The sequence below is a fragment of the Canis lupus genome, chromosome 15 (genome assembly GCF_048164855.1).
Source record: "Canis lupus baileyi chromosome 15, mCanLup2.hap1, whole genome shotgun sequence".
Classification (NCBI taxonomy): Eukaryota; Metazoa; Chordata; class Mammalia; order Carnivora; family Canidae; genus Canis; species Canis lupus.
In genome coordinates this window covers 58,618,552-58,637,097 of record NC_132852.1, presented here as the reverse complement: position 1 = coordinate 58,637,097, position 18,546 = coordinate 58,618,552, and the positions used below count along the sequence as shown (strand labels likewise).

Genomic DNA, 18,546 nt, shown 5'->3' with positions numbered 1-18,546 from the left:
TCTGCACTGGGCATGGAGCCAACTTGAGATTCTCTCTGTCCCTGCCCCTCTAACACCCCCCCCCCGCTTTAAAAGGAAATAAAAGCTTATTTTATGAGGATGATTTTTTAAATTAAGTTTTAAGGAAATAAATGGTATGTGAAAATGAACAGAAAAAATACAGACACAGGAAAGGACCTGAGATGCCGGGAGCCAAGCCCTTCACTCCTCCTGTCCCGTTTCCCTCTCACTTTGTCTTTTTTTTTTTCATTTTTTTTTTTTTCACTTTGTCTTCAGAAAGTCCCAGTCACAAGTCTGCTGTGTGTCCTGTCACTCTTCTCATGTATCTGCACACACACCCACACCAGCAAACACTAATGATCCAGAGTCTTTGGTCTTTATTTAAATAATGTTTAAAAAACTCACGCAGTTTTGTTTTTTTTTTTCTTTTCTTTAGCCTGAAAAGCTGATTTAAGATGCTGATCATCATGAAACAGCTTGATTGGGATGCTTGTTGTTTTTTATAACATTTCCAGTTGAAATTGGATTTAAAAACCCTATTGTTAAAAATCTGAAAAAAGTATGCTGATCTAATAGGCTTTAATAATATACTACCTCACTTTTACCAGGTGGCTGTGTGAAGGAACTACCTCTCTTTGACTTACTAACAATCCAGAGGGAATCTATTTAACAATAGAATAAAGAGCACTCTTTCTTCCTATGTTCCATATCTGCTTTAAAAAAAATCAGAATGGATTGCCTTTGCTCTGGAAAGGTAACTAAGACAGTCACCCTAATCTTAAGCGATTCCGTGTATTTTCGATAGCCCAGAAAATAAATATTTAGAAATACTTTAGAATTGTAACTGAACATTTCAGGTTAAGAATTCTCTCTACACAGAAATCCCATCAGAGTCCATTGTAAGACTGTGCTCTGCCCTATGTTGGGTAATTCCAAACTAGCCTACTACTTTAACATCTTGTTTGGGGGATGGGATCACAACACTCCTAGTATCTACTAAACCAGGAAATGACTCTAACATATTGTTTGGGGGATGGGATCACAACACTTCTAGTATCTAGTAAACCAGGAAATGATTTGAAAATCATAGGAAGAGAGAGGCCATCTACTCCAGCCAGCACTACACATAACACAAATCCAGCAAGAGTGATGGAGCAGATTACAGGGGACAGATTTACCTGACAATAGAAGATGCAGGAATTAGACTTTGTAGCCTAGGCATTCTTCATTCCTAGACTAAGCATAAAAGTGAGAAGTAGTGACCAGCCCCCCTCAAATGTTATGAGCCAAGGTCCATCCTCTTGACACGTAGCTCCAGGAAATCATGGTGATAAGGTCAGAGGGTGGTCAATTATTTAGAGAATCTTACTGATGAACATTTTTTTTTTAATTTCTGTGTTCATGATTGTAACTAAAGCCACATGCTGTCCTTTAAATGTTACATGTACACCTGAAAACACTATAGTCAAGTTTATTATAGAGATCATGGAAGTTTAAAATACGGTTTGTTTCACCTGAGAGAAGAATCGATGACAGGAATGCTGAGAGATTCCAATAGAGACTATGTGATATGCTGACGATAACACCTGGTCTGGCACTAACCATAAAATTATGCTGCTCTCATTGTTGAACAATCTCCTGGTTTGTTCCACAGGATTCTGTGCCCTCTCCCACAGAATTCTGGAGAATTGTGGGTGGTTCTGGACAATGGTGAAAATCTGACTCTGCACTGAATCAACTAACACTGGGGTCTTAACACTGTGGCAGCAGAGACTCAGAACTGAGCAGTGAAAGGAGGACTGAATGGGACATGCGAATTCTGATCCTAGCTCTGCCACTAACAACTTCCATGATTTCAGTAGGACATTTCTTCTGTGCAAGCCTGATTTCCTCACTGATTTATAGATTGTTTACTGGAAGGGTTCTGAGTTTCCCTCTCCATGTAAAATCTGCAGGAAGGCATTAACTGACCATTTTCATCAAGAGGTCATGATACAAATTTTCTCTTGACTATTTTTGCCCCCATAATGAAGGGGTGAGAGACTTCAATGAGCTAAACCAAACTCTAAGGACCCAAAGACCTAAGGAGGGATGTTGTGACCGTTTGACTATTCTTTTCCGTTTAATTTATTTTCAGATCATCGTGCTTAAATAAGCTCCCTTTAGGCGCATCCTGTGCTAGGTGTGCTGCTGCATTCATGAGAGTGACAGATACAGAGGAAAGTAAGCAACAAAATTGTAAGATTTGAAATGTGACCACAATCTTGTGGGGGTATGACATTCCTTAGACACTCTCCAATTTTACTACAAATAATACCCAACAAAATCATCATAGAGTTCAAAATCTCCTGTGTCTTTTTCCTGAAATTAAGCTCTTTCCACCCAACAAACAAAGGTCACATGAAGAAAACTGAACTTAGTTCTAATTCTTGACACTTCCATATTCTCCCTGATTCTAAATACAAGCTGAAAATGTGAGGAAAATAACGATCCTCAGATCGGCCCAGAAGATATTTAATTGCTCAGCACGTCCCACTCGTCCCCACTGCTGTTTGCTTCCTTCCTTTCTTCCTTTCTCACTAGTATAATGGGATACAGCTGCTAAACTTTATTTCTTCCATTTCACGTTTGTAGAGCAATGACCTTTAGATACTAAATGTTAAGCTCCATGTTGGGAACAATAAGGCTTAATTTAATAATATAGGAGTTGAGTAATTCATGCTGTGAAATCTAAAATATTATGACACAATTGAGATGATGGGCTTAATTTCTAGGAAAAATAAGTATCACAAAGAAAAATGTTACCCTCAGCTAAATAAATAATTTATTTCTATTTTAATTTGACTGCTTTGATCATAAGATTTCTTAAATCTCTGTTTCACTGTAAATGCTTAGATGAAAGCCTCTCATTGCTGTTCTTTTGTTCAATCATTTATTTTCTTTGGGGGCTCAAGAACTCCTGATGGTTTTGTTTTCTCTGTGATAGGGGATTCTTTTTTACTACCGTGCTGGAAGCCAAAAGATTAATCCTTTGGAATCTCAACGAATCACCTAATTAGTAACTTACTAAAAATGAAATAAGTTAATTATGTGTAATTTCTTCATAAAGATCAAATGACAGGCCAATCACTTTCCTAAGGCTATCCTCTTCATTTGTAGAATAAATGAGAAAAACAGAAATCAAATAAAGTTTTTACTAGCTCTGATAGCTCCACAATACAATAATAGATTTCTAGGTTATTCTATTAGAAGCATTAGCTCAGCATGAGTCCTTGGTTGTTTGTCAGTATTTAAGAAAATATTCTATCCCGGAAAAAAAGTTGATGAATATACTTCTAAGCCAAGTTTCTAAATTACACAATGACTCTCAAGCTAATTAAATTCAATGAATATAAATTGAGTACCTACTAAGTACAAGGTAGGATGAATTCCTGCCCTACCACTTAGTAATTCTGTAAGCCTAGGTAAATCACTTAAAACTCTCTGAGTTTTGATTGCCACAACTACAGATTAGGAATAAATCTATGTGGTAACTCATAAGACTACTGTGAAGATAACGTGAGAAAAAAATGAGGGGTATAACAAATGCTGAAAAATATGATTTTTTTAAGTTAAGTAATACCCATAGTATGGGAATAGACACAAGTAATAAGAGGGCCTCTACATGCATCTCTGCTTCGCCAACACTAACCTGGATGGGAAACCAGCCCTTTCTAGTTTCCACACATACAGATACTTATCACAGGCATTTCGTTCAGTTGGTTAGATTTGCTACAGAACAACTGATCAAGTGAAGAAGTCACATTGGAAGGAGTGTAATCTGTCATTTCACTGGGCTCCTCAATATCTCCCTCTGCTATTCCTTTCTTCTAGAATTACCTCTGGATCTCCAGAGCATGCAGATCAGTTAATTTCTAGTCTAGTCTCCAAAGGGACATAAGCAAATAAACCTATCAAGATTTCTCAGAAGAAAAGACCAGTCATATAATAGTTTTCATCTTCTACAGAAAGTCTTTATGGTTCTAAATAGCATCTTTTTCTTCTTGCAGATAATTATTTTTTTATTATCAGGGATTGTAGGAAGAGTCAGAACACAGTGCACCTAGAAATAGTTGAGTGGAGACGTGTGGGTAACTAATATTTTAAACACTCTTACAAAAAGTCTTGCCCATTAAGTAGTGAAAGAGAAGGGCTATTACCATCAAGGAAGGGCAAGGTCAAGGGCCACTTTAGGGTTCATTTGGTGTTTGTATATTTCTGGAATTAGGAAACTAGAGCATATTAAAAGTTGGATGGAGAAGGAGGCAGAAAAACTAACTGCAGGAGATTGTCTGATGTCTCAGAGGAGAGTAGAACAGGGTTGGCGTTAAATGAAGACATTGGCTCTGAGAGGACCAGCGTTAGGCATATCATCATTTCAGACAGAAGTGAAGATGGGGAGTAGGAGTAAAAGAGCAAAAATTTTAGGAAGGGGTCCAGTGTAGAGAATCCAAGCACACGGCCCCTTTGACGCTTTTCATAGTTTTGGCTTAAATAAAATGACTGTGTCTCATCTCAGATTCAAGGATGCTTTGATGGGAAGGTATTTATGTCACTACATATATTTTTTTTCAGCCATAAAAAAGAGTGACATCTTGCCATTTGCAACAACATGGATGGAGCTAGAGAGTATTATGCTAAGCAAAATAAGTGAGTCAGAGAAAGACAAATATCATATGATCTTACTCATATGTGGAATTTCAGAAACAAAAGAAGCAAAGGCGGAAAAAAAGGAGAGACAAACCAAGAAACAGACTCTTACCTACAGGGAACAAACTGGGGGTTACAGAGCAGAGTTGGGTGGGGAGATGGATAAAATAGATGATGGGGATTAAAGAGTACACTCTTGCCATGATGCAAATAAAATAAAATAAAATAAAATAAAATAAAATAAAATAAAATAATAAAATAAAATGGTTTATAAAAGAGTATTTTCCTCCTGCTACAAACCCATCACACAATCAAAGTCTCTACCATGGGGTAACAGCGAGACCATAATCCCATCTGTGTATTGGTGGGTGGTGCTCTTCCATCTTTTTCCTGCTCTTCTTCCCACTTTCTAGATCAGTGTCCCAAAATGTGTCCTGGGAAGTACTAGTACTTAAAGATGGTCGATTCAAAAAAGGCCAAATAAATTTGGGAACCTGTGTGACTTGTATATTCGCATATTAAGTACGTGGAGGAATCCTGCAGCAAGAAAGCTGTATGCTTTTAAGCCAACATTTCCCAAATCCATGTGTTCATGGAAAGGTGTCTGCAACCCCCCCCCCCTCCAAATTAGATAGAAACCGACTTTGATCATCATTGTACTAGAATTATTTTTTCTCTTTCTTTCACCTATTTTCTGTGTTCTGCCCAGGAGGCCCTGCTAAACGTTTTTGATTGCTGATTGGCAGTGCTGAACTTCTCAAGATGTCAAGCAGGCACTTGCTGAGTGGTCTGTGGAGCACTCCATACTTTTAGAAGACTGGAGAGAGAAAGCAGAAGGGAGCTTTCTGTTCTGAAAACTTTGTCCAATTGGTTGCCATTATGGATATTTTTCATCACAAAAAAAGCAATTTCCAGAACATTTTTCATTTTACCCTCTTCTCGATACATTCAAGTGAATTAATTTTCCTAAAATCTGGCACCCAGAATAGAACATAACAGATATAGTTTAAACCAAAGTAGAGGAAAATAGAGCTATTGTTTCTCGTGGTCTTGATGCTTCTCCATTAATGCAGGCTAAGATCATCTGAACATTAAATTTTAGTAGCTTTATTGCTCTGCAGACTAACATTTAACTTCATGCAAATAACAGTAATCCTTTCTTATTAGGATTCCCATATTAACTATCGCCAAAGCCACATCATGCTCAGCCTTAACAAGGAGGGGGTATCTGAGAAGAGTTCTGATAAGGCGTGTCAGTCTCATGAGAGGAACAAAGCTAAGCACTTGGTGGACAACTTTCTGGGATACTGAGGCAGCTGATAAAACCACTTCCAAATGAGGATGCTCTTGGAAAAGTCTTAGAGAATTGATCAGTGCTTAATTCCAGGGGAGATGAAATACAGGAAGAGTAAAGACTGGCACACATGCTGGCCAGTCATCAAAGACCCCTTTCTATTTATTCTGATGGGTCTTTAGATTATCCCTTGTCAAACTCTACAAATTCTGGATTTTCTCTCCTCCTTTGGTGGCTTCTACATGCTCAGTGCCCTACGGCTCTTTGTCAGCTACTACACCTGCTTCTCCTAAGTCTCATGTGGGGGTCTGTCTCCTGTGTGCATCCCAAAGTCTGTCCCATCCTGCTCAGGCTCTGGTACTCATTTTCACATTGATCTCCTTTCCATCCACTTTCATAGGTTTGCCACTGTTGCCAATGTAACATTATGGTGGTGACTCTCAAATTACCTCCCCACCCAAGTATATAGAGACGTTTCTATAGGAATGTCTGAAGGAAACCCTCCTGATATATGCGAAATGTCATCTTCGCTCCCAAACTTAAATGTCCTTCTCTTTGCCATTCTGATGCGTATGCACAGTTTCACCAGCTGTCCAAGCCAGTCACCCTGGACACCATCCCTGTCCCCACCCTGCACTCCTTGTCAGGCCCTCCCATTCAGATTGTTACCAAAGTATATGGTGTCTCTAGGCAGACAGATGTGAGTGTCAATTATGCTGCAGTCTCTTCTCAGTTCCTAGCTGTGTGTGCAGTCTGCTTACCTCACAGAATCTTGCTTTTCTCACTTGTAAGGCAACTAAGGCTGACTAACTAGTTAGTGGTAGAACCAGAGCTTGAACGTAGATTTTTAAAAATTCTCTCTTTTTTTAAAAACCATGCCATTGTGCTTGTAGCTATGCCTCCCAGGTTTGTATTATTTGCAAATTTGATAGGTTTGGCTTGATGTTATTATTAAAGTCTTGGTAAAAAATGTTTCATAGGGAAGGGATAATAGTAATGGCTTAGGGTTGCGTCTTGAGGCCTTCACTCAGCTGACTATATCTACAGCACAAGGGCACCTCTTCAAGGTACTAAAGGGGCAGAAAAAGATGTCAGAGCTATAAGTTAAGATCTGAGGGAGTAAAGAAAAATTATCAGCGATATTAAGAATCACATGTCGAGACCAGGATCCAGAAGTCAGAGAAGTTACGACAGACGCTCTATGAGTGGGCAGGATGGGCTCTGTCCTCCTCCGCATTTCCTCCTCCACGCAGGGGTGACCGTGTGATTGCACCCAAGGATGCGAGGCCAGGATGCTGTCAATCATATCCTATATTACAAATACACCGCCAGCTACTCATAGAATTTAATAGCTCTCTCGAAGAAAGAGTAGCTTCACAGATAACTTCTACCCTTATTCCATTAAAAAACATTAGGCCTTTAAAATTTTTTTATATTCACTTGTCTTCGTCTCAAAGTACTCAGATTCACTCTGTTACCATGATGTTGGCAGAGGATCTAATATATATACACCTCTGTGTATAATGGGGGCTGCTTAAGCAGCCCTGAGTCATCAAAGAACTTATGTATTATCAGCCCAGTCTTATTCTGTTTTTAATTCCCAGTTTTAAGGAGTATGGTGGGGAAACATCAACATGAGGAGACTTCATAAAGGTAGTACATTCACCTTTTCTCTTAGTCTTTATCTATTTAATTTGGGGTCAAAATTGTATACTGAAGGAAGAGCTAGTGAACCTAATTAAGGTTTTAAGTTCAATTCCAGATTTTGCTAGAACAGATTTTTGCCAAAGGCCTTGTTAAATCAAGTTAAAGTGTGATGCCTGGGTGGCTCGGTGGTTGAGCGTCTGCCTTCAGCTCAGGGAGTGATCCCGGGGTTCTGGATCGAGTCCCACATCGGGCTCCTTGCATGGAGCCTGCTTCTCCCTCTGCCTATGTTTCTGCCTCTCTCTCTCTCCCTCTCTCTCTGTGTTTCTCATGAGTAAATAAATAAATAAATCTTTAAAAATAAGTAAATAAATAAATAAAATTTAAAGTTACAATATCTATCCAGTTCTTTACTATGTTTGCCCTAAGACAGCTGAGGGGGATGGTGCACTGCTACAGATTGGCTTTATTTTAGTAGTAAATTTCAAATGGTGTGTGCATGTGTGAGGATGCGTGCTTCTCCAATGGTTATCACTTGCCAATGAAAATCCTTTGATCTTTCAATCAATTAAAAAAAAAACTCCTGGATTAATTTATTCTTAGTAAGATACTTGATTGCTTCATTAATTATTAAGTATTGATAAGCAAGAAGTTTAATCATCAATTTTATAATTTTTACAGTGATTAAGGTCAGGCTTATAGAGACCTGGCGCTTCTGCTCTCTCTCACTTTATAAGTGGCCAACAATAGTAGTCCCCATCATTTTACATCCATGACTGAGAGACCACCCATTGTAGCTGGACACTTGGAGCAGCTGGGTATTTTCATTGAGCCTGAGTGGTTTGGAGATTCAAAAAATGAAGCTAGTCACAACTCCCAGCTATATTAATTGTTGAATTAATAGGATACGTGATTTTGTTTTTAATGAAGATGAGCTGTATCCTTTGCTCCTTACAGGCAACTAGAGGCTCTTCTTTTCTTCACCTATTTTATTTATTTATCTTTTACAGATTTTATGTATTTAGTTGAGAAAGCATGAATGGGGGATAGGCAGAGGGAGAGGGATAGGGACAAGCAGACTCTCTTCTGAGCAGGGAGCCCTACATGGGACTCAATCCTCAGAGCTCAAGATCATGACATTAGCCAAAGTCTGACACTCAATGAGCCACCAAGGTGCCCCTCTTCATCTATTTTAGGTCCCAGTGTCCTTCCTCTAATACTTGTTTTCCCTTTTTCCAGTTTGAAATCCATTTTCATTGGAAAAGAACACTGAAGGAATAAAATGAGTGGAGCAGCCCACCCTGCTCTTTTCCTATGGTTTGTTAAGATGAGACCACATTCTCATTTTTTCCCTATATATTTAAATATTTTTTCCTAAAAACTGTCTGTAGACATTTTTCATAATCTCCAGCTTATTCAAACCTACTAAGCACTCTACTATTTTTTTTAGAGTTCATTCTCTCAAGATTCTTCTCTTACTGTACAACTAATTCCTGCTAAGGTGCTGATGGCTGATAAGGGCTTTATGTATCAACTTTTTAGGACAGCATTTGCATCTTTACAATCCTCTAACCCAAGTGCATAATGGGAGAATTTCAAGTATTCTTGCAGAGACAATAAGGAAAGAACTTTGGAAGAAGAGAGTATTTCCTAAAGTTCCAGTAATCACATGACAGATATTTTTAAGTACTTATTTATACTTGAGTCTCTCATTCCTATAAATGAGATGAGAAAAGTTAAGATAAGAATGTTCAGGGCAGCCTGGGAGGCTCAGCGGTTTAGTGCTGCCTTCAGCCCAGGGTGTGATCCTGGAGACCCGGGATCGAGTCCCACGTCAGGCTCCCTGCATGGAGCCTGCTTCTCCCTCTGCCTGTGTCTCTGCCTCTCTCTCTCTCTGTGTGTGTGTCTCTCATGAATAAATAAATAAAAATTAAAAAAAAAGAATGTTCAATGCACATTGATCTTTGAAGACTTAAGATGGCTATGAAATGAAGGTAGGAGTAGCTTCTCTAGGCCTTTGGAGATTTTTAAAGTACAGCTAATCTGACTCTTCAGCTCTTTTATCCTGATCTGATCTATTAAATTTGATTAAGTGTTAATGTAAGAATGTTTTCTGAAGCATTTAAAACAGTGATTACAATTTAACCTGGGAAGTAATTAAGAAAATGCTACACAAAGGCAGACATTCTAATGAACAATATATTATGTTGGTTAGGAGGTTAGTGTGTGGAGTCAGACAAACCTGGATTCAAGTCCTCACTCTGACTCTCAATAGCTGATGGTCCTCAGGCAAATCACAAAACTGGAGGCTTAATATCTACGTTTATTATATGGGCATAATGATTATAGTCACTGGATATAGGGCTCGCTTAAGGATTAATGAGATAAATTAAGGAAAACTCTAAGAATAATTCCTAGAACATAGTATAAAGGCAGTGAATATTACTGTTGTGAGTGTATATATTTTTAAATGGAAAAACCTGGCAAGACTCTTCAAGTCAGCTTTGGAGTTTTAGGGTTCCTAAGGGTTTCCATAGCTTGTCTAAGCAACAAAAGGAAAATTAGCAATTATTTATATAAAAATTCTAAAATGCATTAGTCTGCTTCTTCACTCATTTATGTCTCCTTACATTTTTATTTGTGCATTCACTCATTCAGCATGTATTAAACATCCATTATAGTAAAATTTGAAAAACAATGGTAAACATTCTTCCAGTCTTCAGAGAATTTACTGTCTAGTCTAGTAGTGTCATTGCAGAACAGGAGAGAGGCTAAGTGTAAAAGCCAAGTGTAAGAGGACATTTATAACACATTTCATTTCTCCATAAACAAAATAAATCACCTCAAACCCATCTGCATAGTTTTTGTGAGGAAAAGAAAAAAAGAAAAAGGAAAGAAAAGAAAAAAAAATAAAAAGAACAAGTTTGGTCAACATGTGGTGGAACTGGAACCCTTTCTTGTGCCTTATTGGTGGGAATGTAAAGTAGTGCAGCCATAGTGAAAACAATATAGAAGTTCCTCAAAAAAAATAAAATAAGATAATCATATGATCTAGCAATTCCACTTCTAGGTTTATACCCAAAAGAAGTGAAAGAATGGAATAAAATAGATCATTGTACACCATTTGTATATGCATTATTCACAAGAGCCAAAAAGTAAAAACAACCCAAATTCCATTGATGGATGAATGAATAAGCAAAATGGGTATCACACAGACACAGGAATATTATTCAGCATAAATAAGAAGGAAATTCTGATACTTGCTACTACATAGGCAAAACTTGTAAACAGTATGCTCAATAGTGGAACAAACCAGACCCAAAAGAGCAAGTATCCCATGCTTCTATTTATAAGAGGTGCACAGAACAGCAAATTCAAAGAGATGGAAAGCAGAATAGTGGTTAATGCTCTTGAACTATATACCTAAAAATGGTTATAATGGTAAATGGTGTTGTGTGTAATTTACCACGATAAAAGAATTACACATTCTGTGAATTCAACAATGAATATTGCTGGAAGTTGTGACTGGCATAATTTTATCATCATTATATGGGGAATCTTAGCTGTTACCTGACTGGCTGAGAAATGAATGTATTTAGTCAGCAATAACGAACAGGGGCTGTCTTTGGTTGCTAAGTTCTTTGTAAGTGGGATAAAATATTTGCACGTCTTCCTCATTCTTGAACTCTCCTCCACCAAGATATATTATTCTCTTGCCTTACCAGAGGAACAACCTGGAGTGGCAAGGGAGAGAGAATTACATGCGTCTTACCCATTGGACTAAATCCAACCACCTGGTTTGAAGAAGACGTATATGACATTTGGAAATATTAAACAAACATTTCATACCACTGTAAGTAAGTCATGTAGAGTTATTTTTAAGTATTCTAATTCCACTTCTCTGAAATCATTTTGAAAAATGTTGATGTTCTAAACATTTGGAGGCTGCTTTCCCACTCTTCCACCATTATCTACAGCCACAGACAGAATGTTGTTTAATATTGAGGGGGTGGTTTAAAAGATTATTTTCTTTGAAAAATAAACGATACATCAGAAAATGCACCTTCCCAAGGGACAATATAATCTTCAGACATAAAAAAAGAAGTTTTAGAAAGATTTAGTGAAATTCATATAAGGAAAAAGTAGAGATGTTTATTAAGGAAAAACCAAAGTGTTGTAGAATACAGCTTTAACCTTTAGAGTTGATGTCTAGGGAAAGATTATGCCTTCCTGCAGACTACTCTTTAATGCCACAGTAAGAGATAAAAATATAAGGTATGGCATGGTGTATCTTATACTTTTTAAATAAGAAGAATGCCAAAAAAGGCTTAAAATGTGTATACAATGGCCCTCTAGCAGGAAATAATGTAAACATTCTCATAGAACACATTTTTTAATGATTCATTGAGCCTCAGTAATTCATTGAGCAGATGTATAATGAGCCCCTTTTGCCTGTCAGGCCCTGTGAAGTATCTTGGTAAGCTGGGATGAGCAAAATCAAGGGTGTTTCTTGCTCTCTTGCAGCTTAAGATCCAGTTGTCCACCTCATTCACCTCACCTCTTTTTAAGGTATGGACAGCTTCCCAAATCCACAGGTATATTTTTCTGGCCTCTTAATTTCCCTTTTTCCAGACAAAACATTCATGATCAAATTTCTACCATCCGTGAACTAACAAATGTACAATAGTTTACTTTCTGGGCTAAAAAAAAAAAAAAAAAAAAAAAAGTTCCTAGATAACAACCAACGTTAATTTCAATAACTTTAATGTTTGGAGGAATGGTCAAATAACTCTCTCTTAATTTAAGAGCAAAGAATTTATTGAATGAGCCTTTTTATGGGGGATAGAAATACGATGGTGAATGACAGAGATATAAATACATGATTAGAGAATATTCTATTGCTTTTTAAAAACTATTTAATTTTACTACTCTAAATTATTTGTTATAAAAAGCTTCAGGCTAGAATGATGGATAATTGAAAACTTGGAAAAGAAATGAATCCACTTAAATGTATTTCCCAAACTCACTATCTTTAGATTAAACACCCATTCATGGATTTTCAAAATTTGCCCAAGGAATGAATAATAATATTGGACGTCACTTTATTAAGTAAAATTGGGTGCACAGACTATAATCAAATTCAAAGATAGCATCAAGCATTTCATATTAAACAGAGGAGTTGTTACAGAGACTGCTAATTATCCTCCAATATTAATTTTCTCCCTCTTGCACGAATACAGACATTTAGCTGGGCATTTGGTTACTCAATCTCCCTTATGTGACCATTTAAATTTCAGCCACTGATGTGTTTCATACATAATATGGATTTCAGAGAGTGGCCTTAAGGAAAGAGCCCAGCCCCTCTCATTCTCTGCTTCTGCCTAAAAATTGGATATACTATCTGGGGCTTGAACTGCCCTTTGACACCACAATGTCGATGCTAACTGGAAGGAAAGGTAAAGCCAAAACAAAAACAAAACAAAACAAAACAAAACAAAACAAAACAAAACAAAACACAGAAGAAACCTGGCTTCCTGACTCTATGGAGCTTTGCAACAACCGTAAGAGTTTACCTTCAATCCTCTTTCATGGAAAAAAAAAAAAATCTCTATTTTGTTAATCACAGTCTGTGTCACTCAGAGCTGACCTAATCCCTACCAATACCATATGTGGTACTATATTTAAAAATAAGGTGTCAAACATAACAGAACATAAGTTTATGGGATTGGTTGCAGTGAACACCAGGCCCTGAAATCTGGGCTAAAACAGGTTTGGAGAGCTGCGACGGTCGCTATTTGTTGCAAAATGTTTGGTCATGTTGTTAACTGCTGTTGCTTGGAAGGCAAACCAGATACCAACTGAGATTTTCAACATTAGAAGAAATATTAGGAAATACTCAAATGCTGCTGTGCTTTGGTTCCTTTTTGCTGTGTTCAGCGGTCTTCAAGAGACAGACGAACTCGGTCTAGGACTAGCCAGCCTGCAGGCTGAGATAAAAGCAAAACCACTTTAAAATGGCAGGTGCTCTCGGCTTATGTTGGCAATCTGACCTGAAAGAGAATCCTCAATTTATGAGCTTAAAAGGATTTTAAAAAATCATACCCTAAAGTATGGTAATTATAAGCCACAGATGCCAAGAGGTAGCCTTAGAAGGAAGTAAAGCTGTGGTCTAACACATCTGTCATTACCTTCAGGTAAGAGTTAAGCTGGGAAAACAATTAAAAAAAAAAAAAAAGAAAGAAAAAAAGTTGCAAGAAATAGGCCTCTTATTGATTAGGACTTCCGATATTAAGATTTAATCCATATTTGATGGAAATATATGCTTTCTAGCAGAATTCTGCTATATAATACATAACTATGGACAATAAATAAATAAAAATAGAGCACCAAAAAAAAAAAAAACACTTGTCTACTAGACAGTGAGGAATAGTCTCATGGCAATAGGCAGATTTAGGCTGTTGTCATCCAGTCAAGCATTATTCTTTCTCAAGGTCTCAAGGCTGAAGGGAGGCATTAAGTTGAGAGTTGGGGGGAGAGGAAGAGATGAGGGGAGATTAGCAAATTCTTTGGAAGAGAGGTCAGAGTGGCACACCTCCGTTGGAAGTGGCAGGACACAGAGCTAAGGAGAAGAATGGAGTCGCCAGGCTGAAAGCTGTATCAAGAACAGATATTTAGATGTGGTTCCCTGCACACAGAATCGCTTCAAAGGAAACAGATTAGAAGACTACGATCCTTCTGAGGAATTATGTTGCCAAGGAAACCATAAGCATGACCTGCAACAATGTGTGTCCATCCACTGAGTAAAGCAGTCTCTAGGCCTGCACATCCCTATCAACAAGAAGCCAGCAGGAGGGCATGCAGCCCATAAGAAGGGCACAATAAGAATGCCCTCTTCAGAGATGGCCATGGAGAACAGTGGACAAGGAGGGACCTCTCAGAGAACGAAACCTGGGTCATGGAGGGCATTGGGAAAGGGGGCCCTTGCTCTTCCTGACTAACAAGATATAAAACTTACTCTAGGCCAGTAAAGGCTGTGTTTCTTATACTTTTATTTTTCATGGGAGAAGTGTACATTGAAGTTATTGGTCTTTAGTTTATACCTCATTCAATCACAAGGAACCAAGTCTTGACCTTGTAAAGGGCTCCACATCATTCAGAGATGTGGATCTGAGCTGGATGCAATAATTAATGAGATTTTTGATTGATCTCACTTTCCATGATGCCTGTGAAAGTTCTTCCCTCTGAAATTCAGTTATGCTTTAAAATTTTGTTTTCATAAATAAATCTCATTAAGATCCACTTTGTTCTTCCTACTATTTTCTCTCTACGCTACCTTACAAGAGCATTTTTAACCTTTGAGATTGTTCCTAACTTGATAAAAAAATCTTAGTTTCCTTTCTGATTTTTTCTTTTGCATTTCTAGCTTTCCACTTAATGATATTAGCCTCACACCATTACCCAGTGTTTTATTATTTTCCAATGCGGCCTTATTCGCTTTCAAATCTTTGTCTCCCTTTATGGAATCTAGGATTTTCATTATTAGGAAACAAGAAACATCTCCTTTTCTTCCTGCATTCTGATCCCCAAATTATTACTTAAACTGGTGTTTCTGCAGGTGTTCACTCAGGAAAGAATTCAGCAAGTCAACAAAATACAATTACCATAAGACTCAGCAATTTCACTCCCAGATATACACTCAAGAGTAAGAAAAACAGACATGCATGCAGAAACTTGTACATAAATGATCAGAGGAGTATTATTCATAATAAGTCAAAGAGTGGAAACAAGCCAAGGTCTATCAACTGATGAATGGCTAAAAAAATGTAGTGTATCCATATAATGGAGTATTATTTGAACACATGTAGAAATAAAATAATGATACATGTTAAAATTGAATAAACCTTGAAAACATTACACTAAATGAAAGAAGCCAGTCACAAAACACAACCTATTATGTGGTTCCATTTACATAAAATGTCTAGAATTGGCAAATCTGTAAGTAGATTAGTGGTTGCCTGGGGCTTAGGGGTATTGAAGGAGAATGCACACTGGTTCCTAATGAGTTTGGGTATTCTACTTGGGGTCATGAAAATGACCAAAAATTAGTCTTTGATGATGGTTAAACAACTCTGAGACCATACGAAAACCCACTAAATTATAGACTTCAAATGGCAATTTTTATGGTGTCGGAATTATATCTCAATAAAGTAGTTAAAAAAGGAAAAGAAAGTCATCTAATTGCATGGTTAAAATGCAGATTTCTTGGCATAACCTCAAACCTTTATTTTTATTTTTTTTTAAAAGACTTTACCTATTTACTTAGAGGAGCAGTGGGAGAGGGAGAGAAAGAATCCCAAGCTGAGTCCCTGCTGAGCAATGTAGCCCCAATGTAGAGCTCAATATCACCACCCTGAGATCATGAGCTGAGCCAAAATCAAGAGTCAGACACTTAAACGACTGAGTCATCCAAGCGCCCCAGAAATCTTGAAATTTCTTTTCCTTTTGATTTTTCTTATTTTTTCTGCATATAACATTAACTACATATTTTCCAACAACTATTTTTCTTATGTCTGAATTTTCTGCCCTTCAAATACTCTTTTCTTTGAAATACTAAACCTAAAACCATATATACATAGAGCATTCTAGAGTCACATCACTTAGTTTGTTCAATAGTCCATTCAAAATGGGTAAAATTTTGAAAGTCTTAAATTTTTTTGTTTTTTGATGATTTTCTGGAGCATCTAGGTTTTTCTGGTAGTAATCTCACATAGTCCACTGCTGTAAGAGAACATTCTCATTCAAATTTCATATTTTCACACTGTTTGATTCAAGAGGGGTCCGTGAGAGCAGAGAAGGTCTCTTACCAACATCAGGACTCTGGAATCAGAGTGAATTTTGTGGTCATTATAGATTAGGTTCACTAAGAGAGTGGTGTAACATTTTTGGTACTAATTATGCTTATTACACAGAAGGGAGATCCAGAGGATCTAGATGTTGAAGAAGTTTAGGGATGTGTTGATGAAAAGGTACTGAAATGATATAATTTTAGGGCCAGACTGTGAAATCAGCTGACGTGAATGCTACTAGCATGGTCTTATGCCTAAGTTCCTGCATCCTTTCTCCCATACCCTATACCCTAAAGAAGACTTGAAATTTCACCACTAAAGATGTATCCTTTTTAGGGTCTTGAAGGCCAGAGAGTCTTACAAATTCCTTATTATCGTAAAATTCCACTGGAGAGTAAACAATGATTCTTAATTATTTAAGGATAACTGATTGCTGATATGGGGAAGGGGGAAGCCAGAAGAAAGAAGAATTAAAAAAAAAAAAAAGGAAAAAAAAGGGCAATAATTTAGCAAATGCTCTATTTGATTACTTCCTGGATGAGTCAGACTAGAAAAACTAGTTTATTTGAGTCTATGATCATCTTCAAAATCCCAACAATAGAAAATAGAAAAAGGCACACACTCAGAAAGAATTTACTTCCTAGTTCAAAAGGAGAAGTTTATGTATAAATAATTGCCTGCCTAAAGGAAAAATCAAATAGGCAAACAAAATAAACACTGACAGACCTGCATGATCACAGGCACTGGCTCCCATTTTAGTTTTCTTCCTGTACATACAAGAGTATTATTCTTTGAATTCTTAGCAGTTTTAAAAAATAAGTACCCTACAATCATTTCCTCTCTTTATTTGGCCACAGAGAATTAAGAATGCAGACAGAAATACCAATTATACTAGGAAAAACAAATATACTTTTTTTCTGGCTTATCAAAGAAATATTATGAAAGAACTTCTAGAACTATCTTCTGTTTTCACTTATGCTGGTCAAAGAGGGATGCTTGTTACATCTTTCCTGTTTGAGGATCAGGGTTGGCTGGTATAAAACAGCATCCATGGAGGCCCTTCTGCTGAGGCCATGGATGCCCAGACAGCTCTAAACAACTACCTATGGCAACAGGATCAGGGTCCAGCCATTTCCCTTCCGTGACAGATGCTAACAGGCAATTTTGCAAGGGATCATGGCCCACACTCTGGGGCTATTCCTACTCAATCTCTTCTCCTTTCTCTTTTTCCTCATGGTATCAGACCTGCTCTTCCCCCCTTACCCCCGAGTCCTTCAGAGGCATTCTGTCCAGTAAGTCTTTCAAATGTCTAATTCCATTTTAATATCTGCTTCTTAGAGTACCTAAACAGACATATCACTCATGAAAAAAAAAAAAGTATAAATTTCTTCCTTTTGCCTTTTTTTTATTTTGATAAAACATTGTAAAATCAATGATTAAGATATCTATAGAAACATTTATGCTCCTCAAGTAATAACCTGATACGTATTGCATATGCGAGTCATCCCAGTTTTAAAATGTGGCTGTATTTTTCAGTTTAAGAGCATTTTAGATCTGGAAAATACTTTCTAAAAAATACATAGAGAAACCATATTTAACTTACATATTTGTAGAGTTACCTATATTATTTCCACAGTCAGAACATTACTTTCTTTTGCTCCACTGATTTTAATGTAGTAAAATTAATATAAGAAGAAAGCAGAAGATGCCAGTGATAAGCAGCCACAGTATTAAGACAATTCTTGAAAGTCAAAGAGTTGTTATAATTCCATGATTTTTCATCTTTGAAAAACTACTTACAATTCTGTCTGAAATCTGAATATTCCCAATGCAAGCCATTCACAGAGTCAGAAAGAAGCAAAGGCATATAGAATATCACAATAACTCTAATTAGCCCAAATCCTAGCTCTAAGCAAATTTTACTTCTAGGAGATATATAAAGGTCTTTGGAATTTGGGGCTATATAATGAATACTTTCCTATCTCTAGCAGAGAAAGAGTTTCTTATGAAGTTAATGTATTCAATTTCATTGTGCAATTCCCTTCCTCTTCTTTGCCCTTTTCTTTTATGCAC

The 18,546-nt window shown here is 37.1% G+C and overlaps 1 protein-coding gene and 1 long non-coding RNA gene across 7 annotated transcripts in view; one reads left to right on the top strand and one right to left on the bottom strand.

The window, feature by feature from the left end:
• CNTNAP2 (contactin associated protein 2) overlaps positions 1-18,546 on the bottom strand; it is a 1,976,111-nt gene that overhangs the window by 900,207 nt on the left and 1,057,358 nt on the right. The gene's annotated exons all lie outside the window — the stretch shown is intronic.
• Positions 1,694-12,196, top strand: LOC140605320 (uncharacterized). Its single transcript, XR_012008035.1, has 4 exons — positions 1,694-2,223; positions 7,588-7,636; positions 11,353-11,480; positions 12,152-12,196. It is a non-coding gene; the product is annotated as an uncharacterized lncRNA (long non-coding RNA).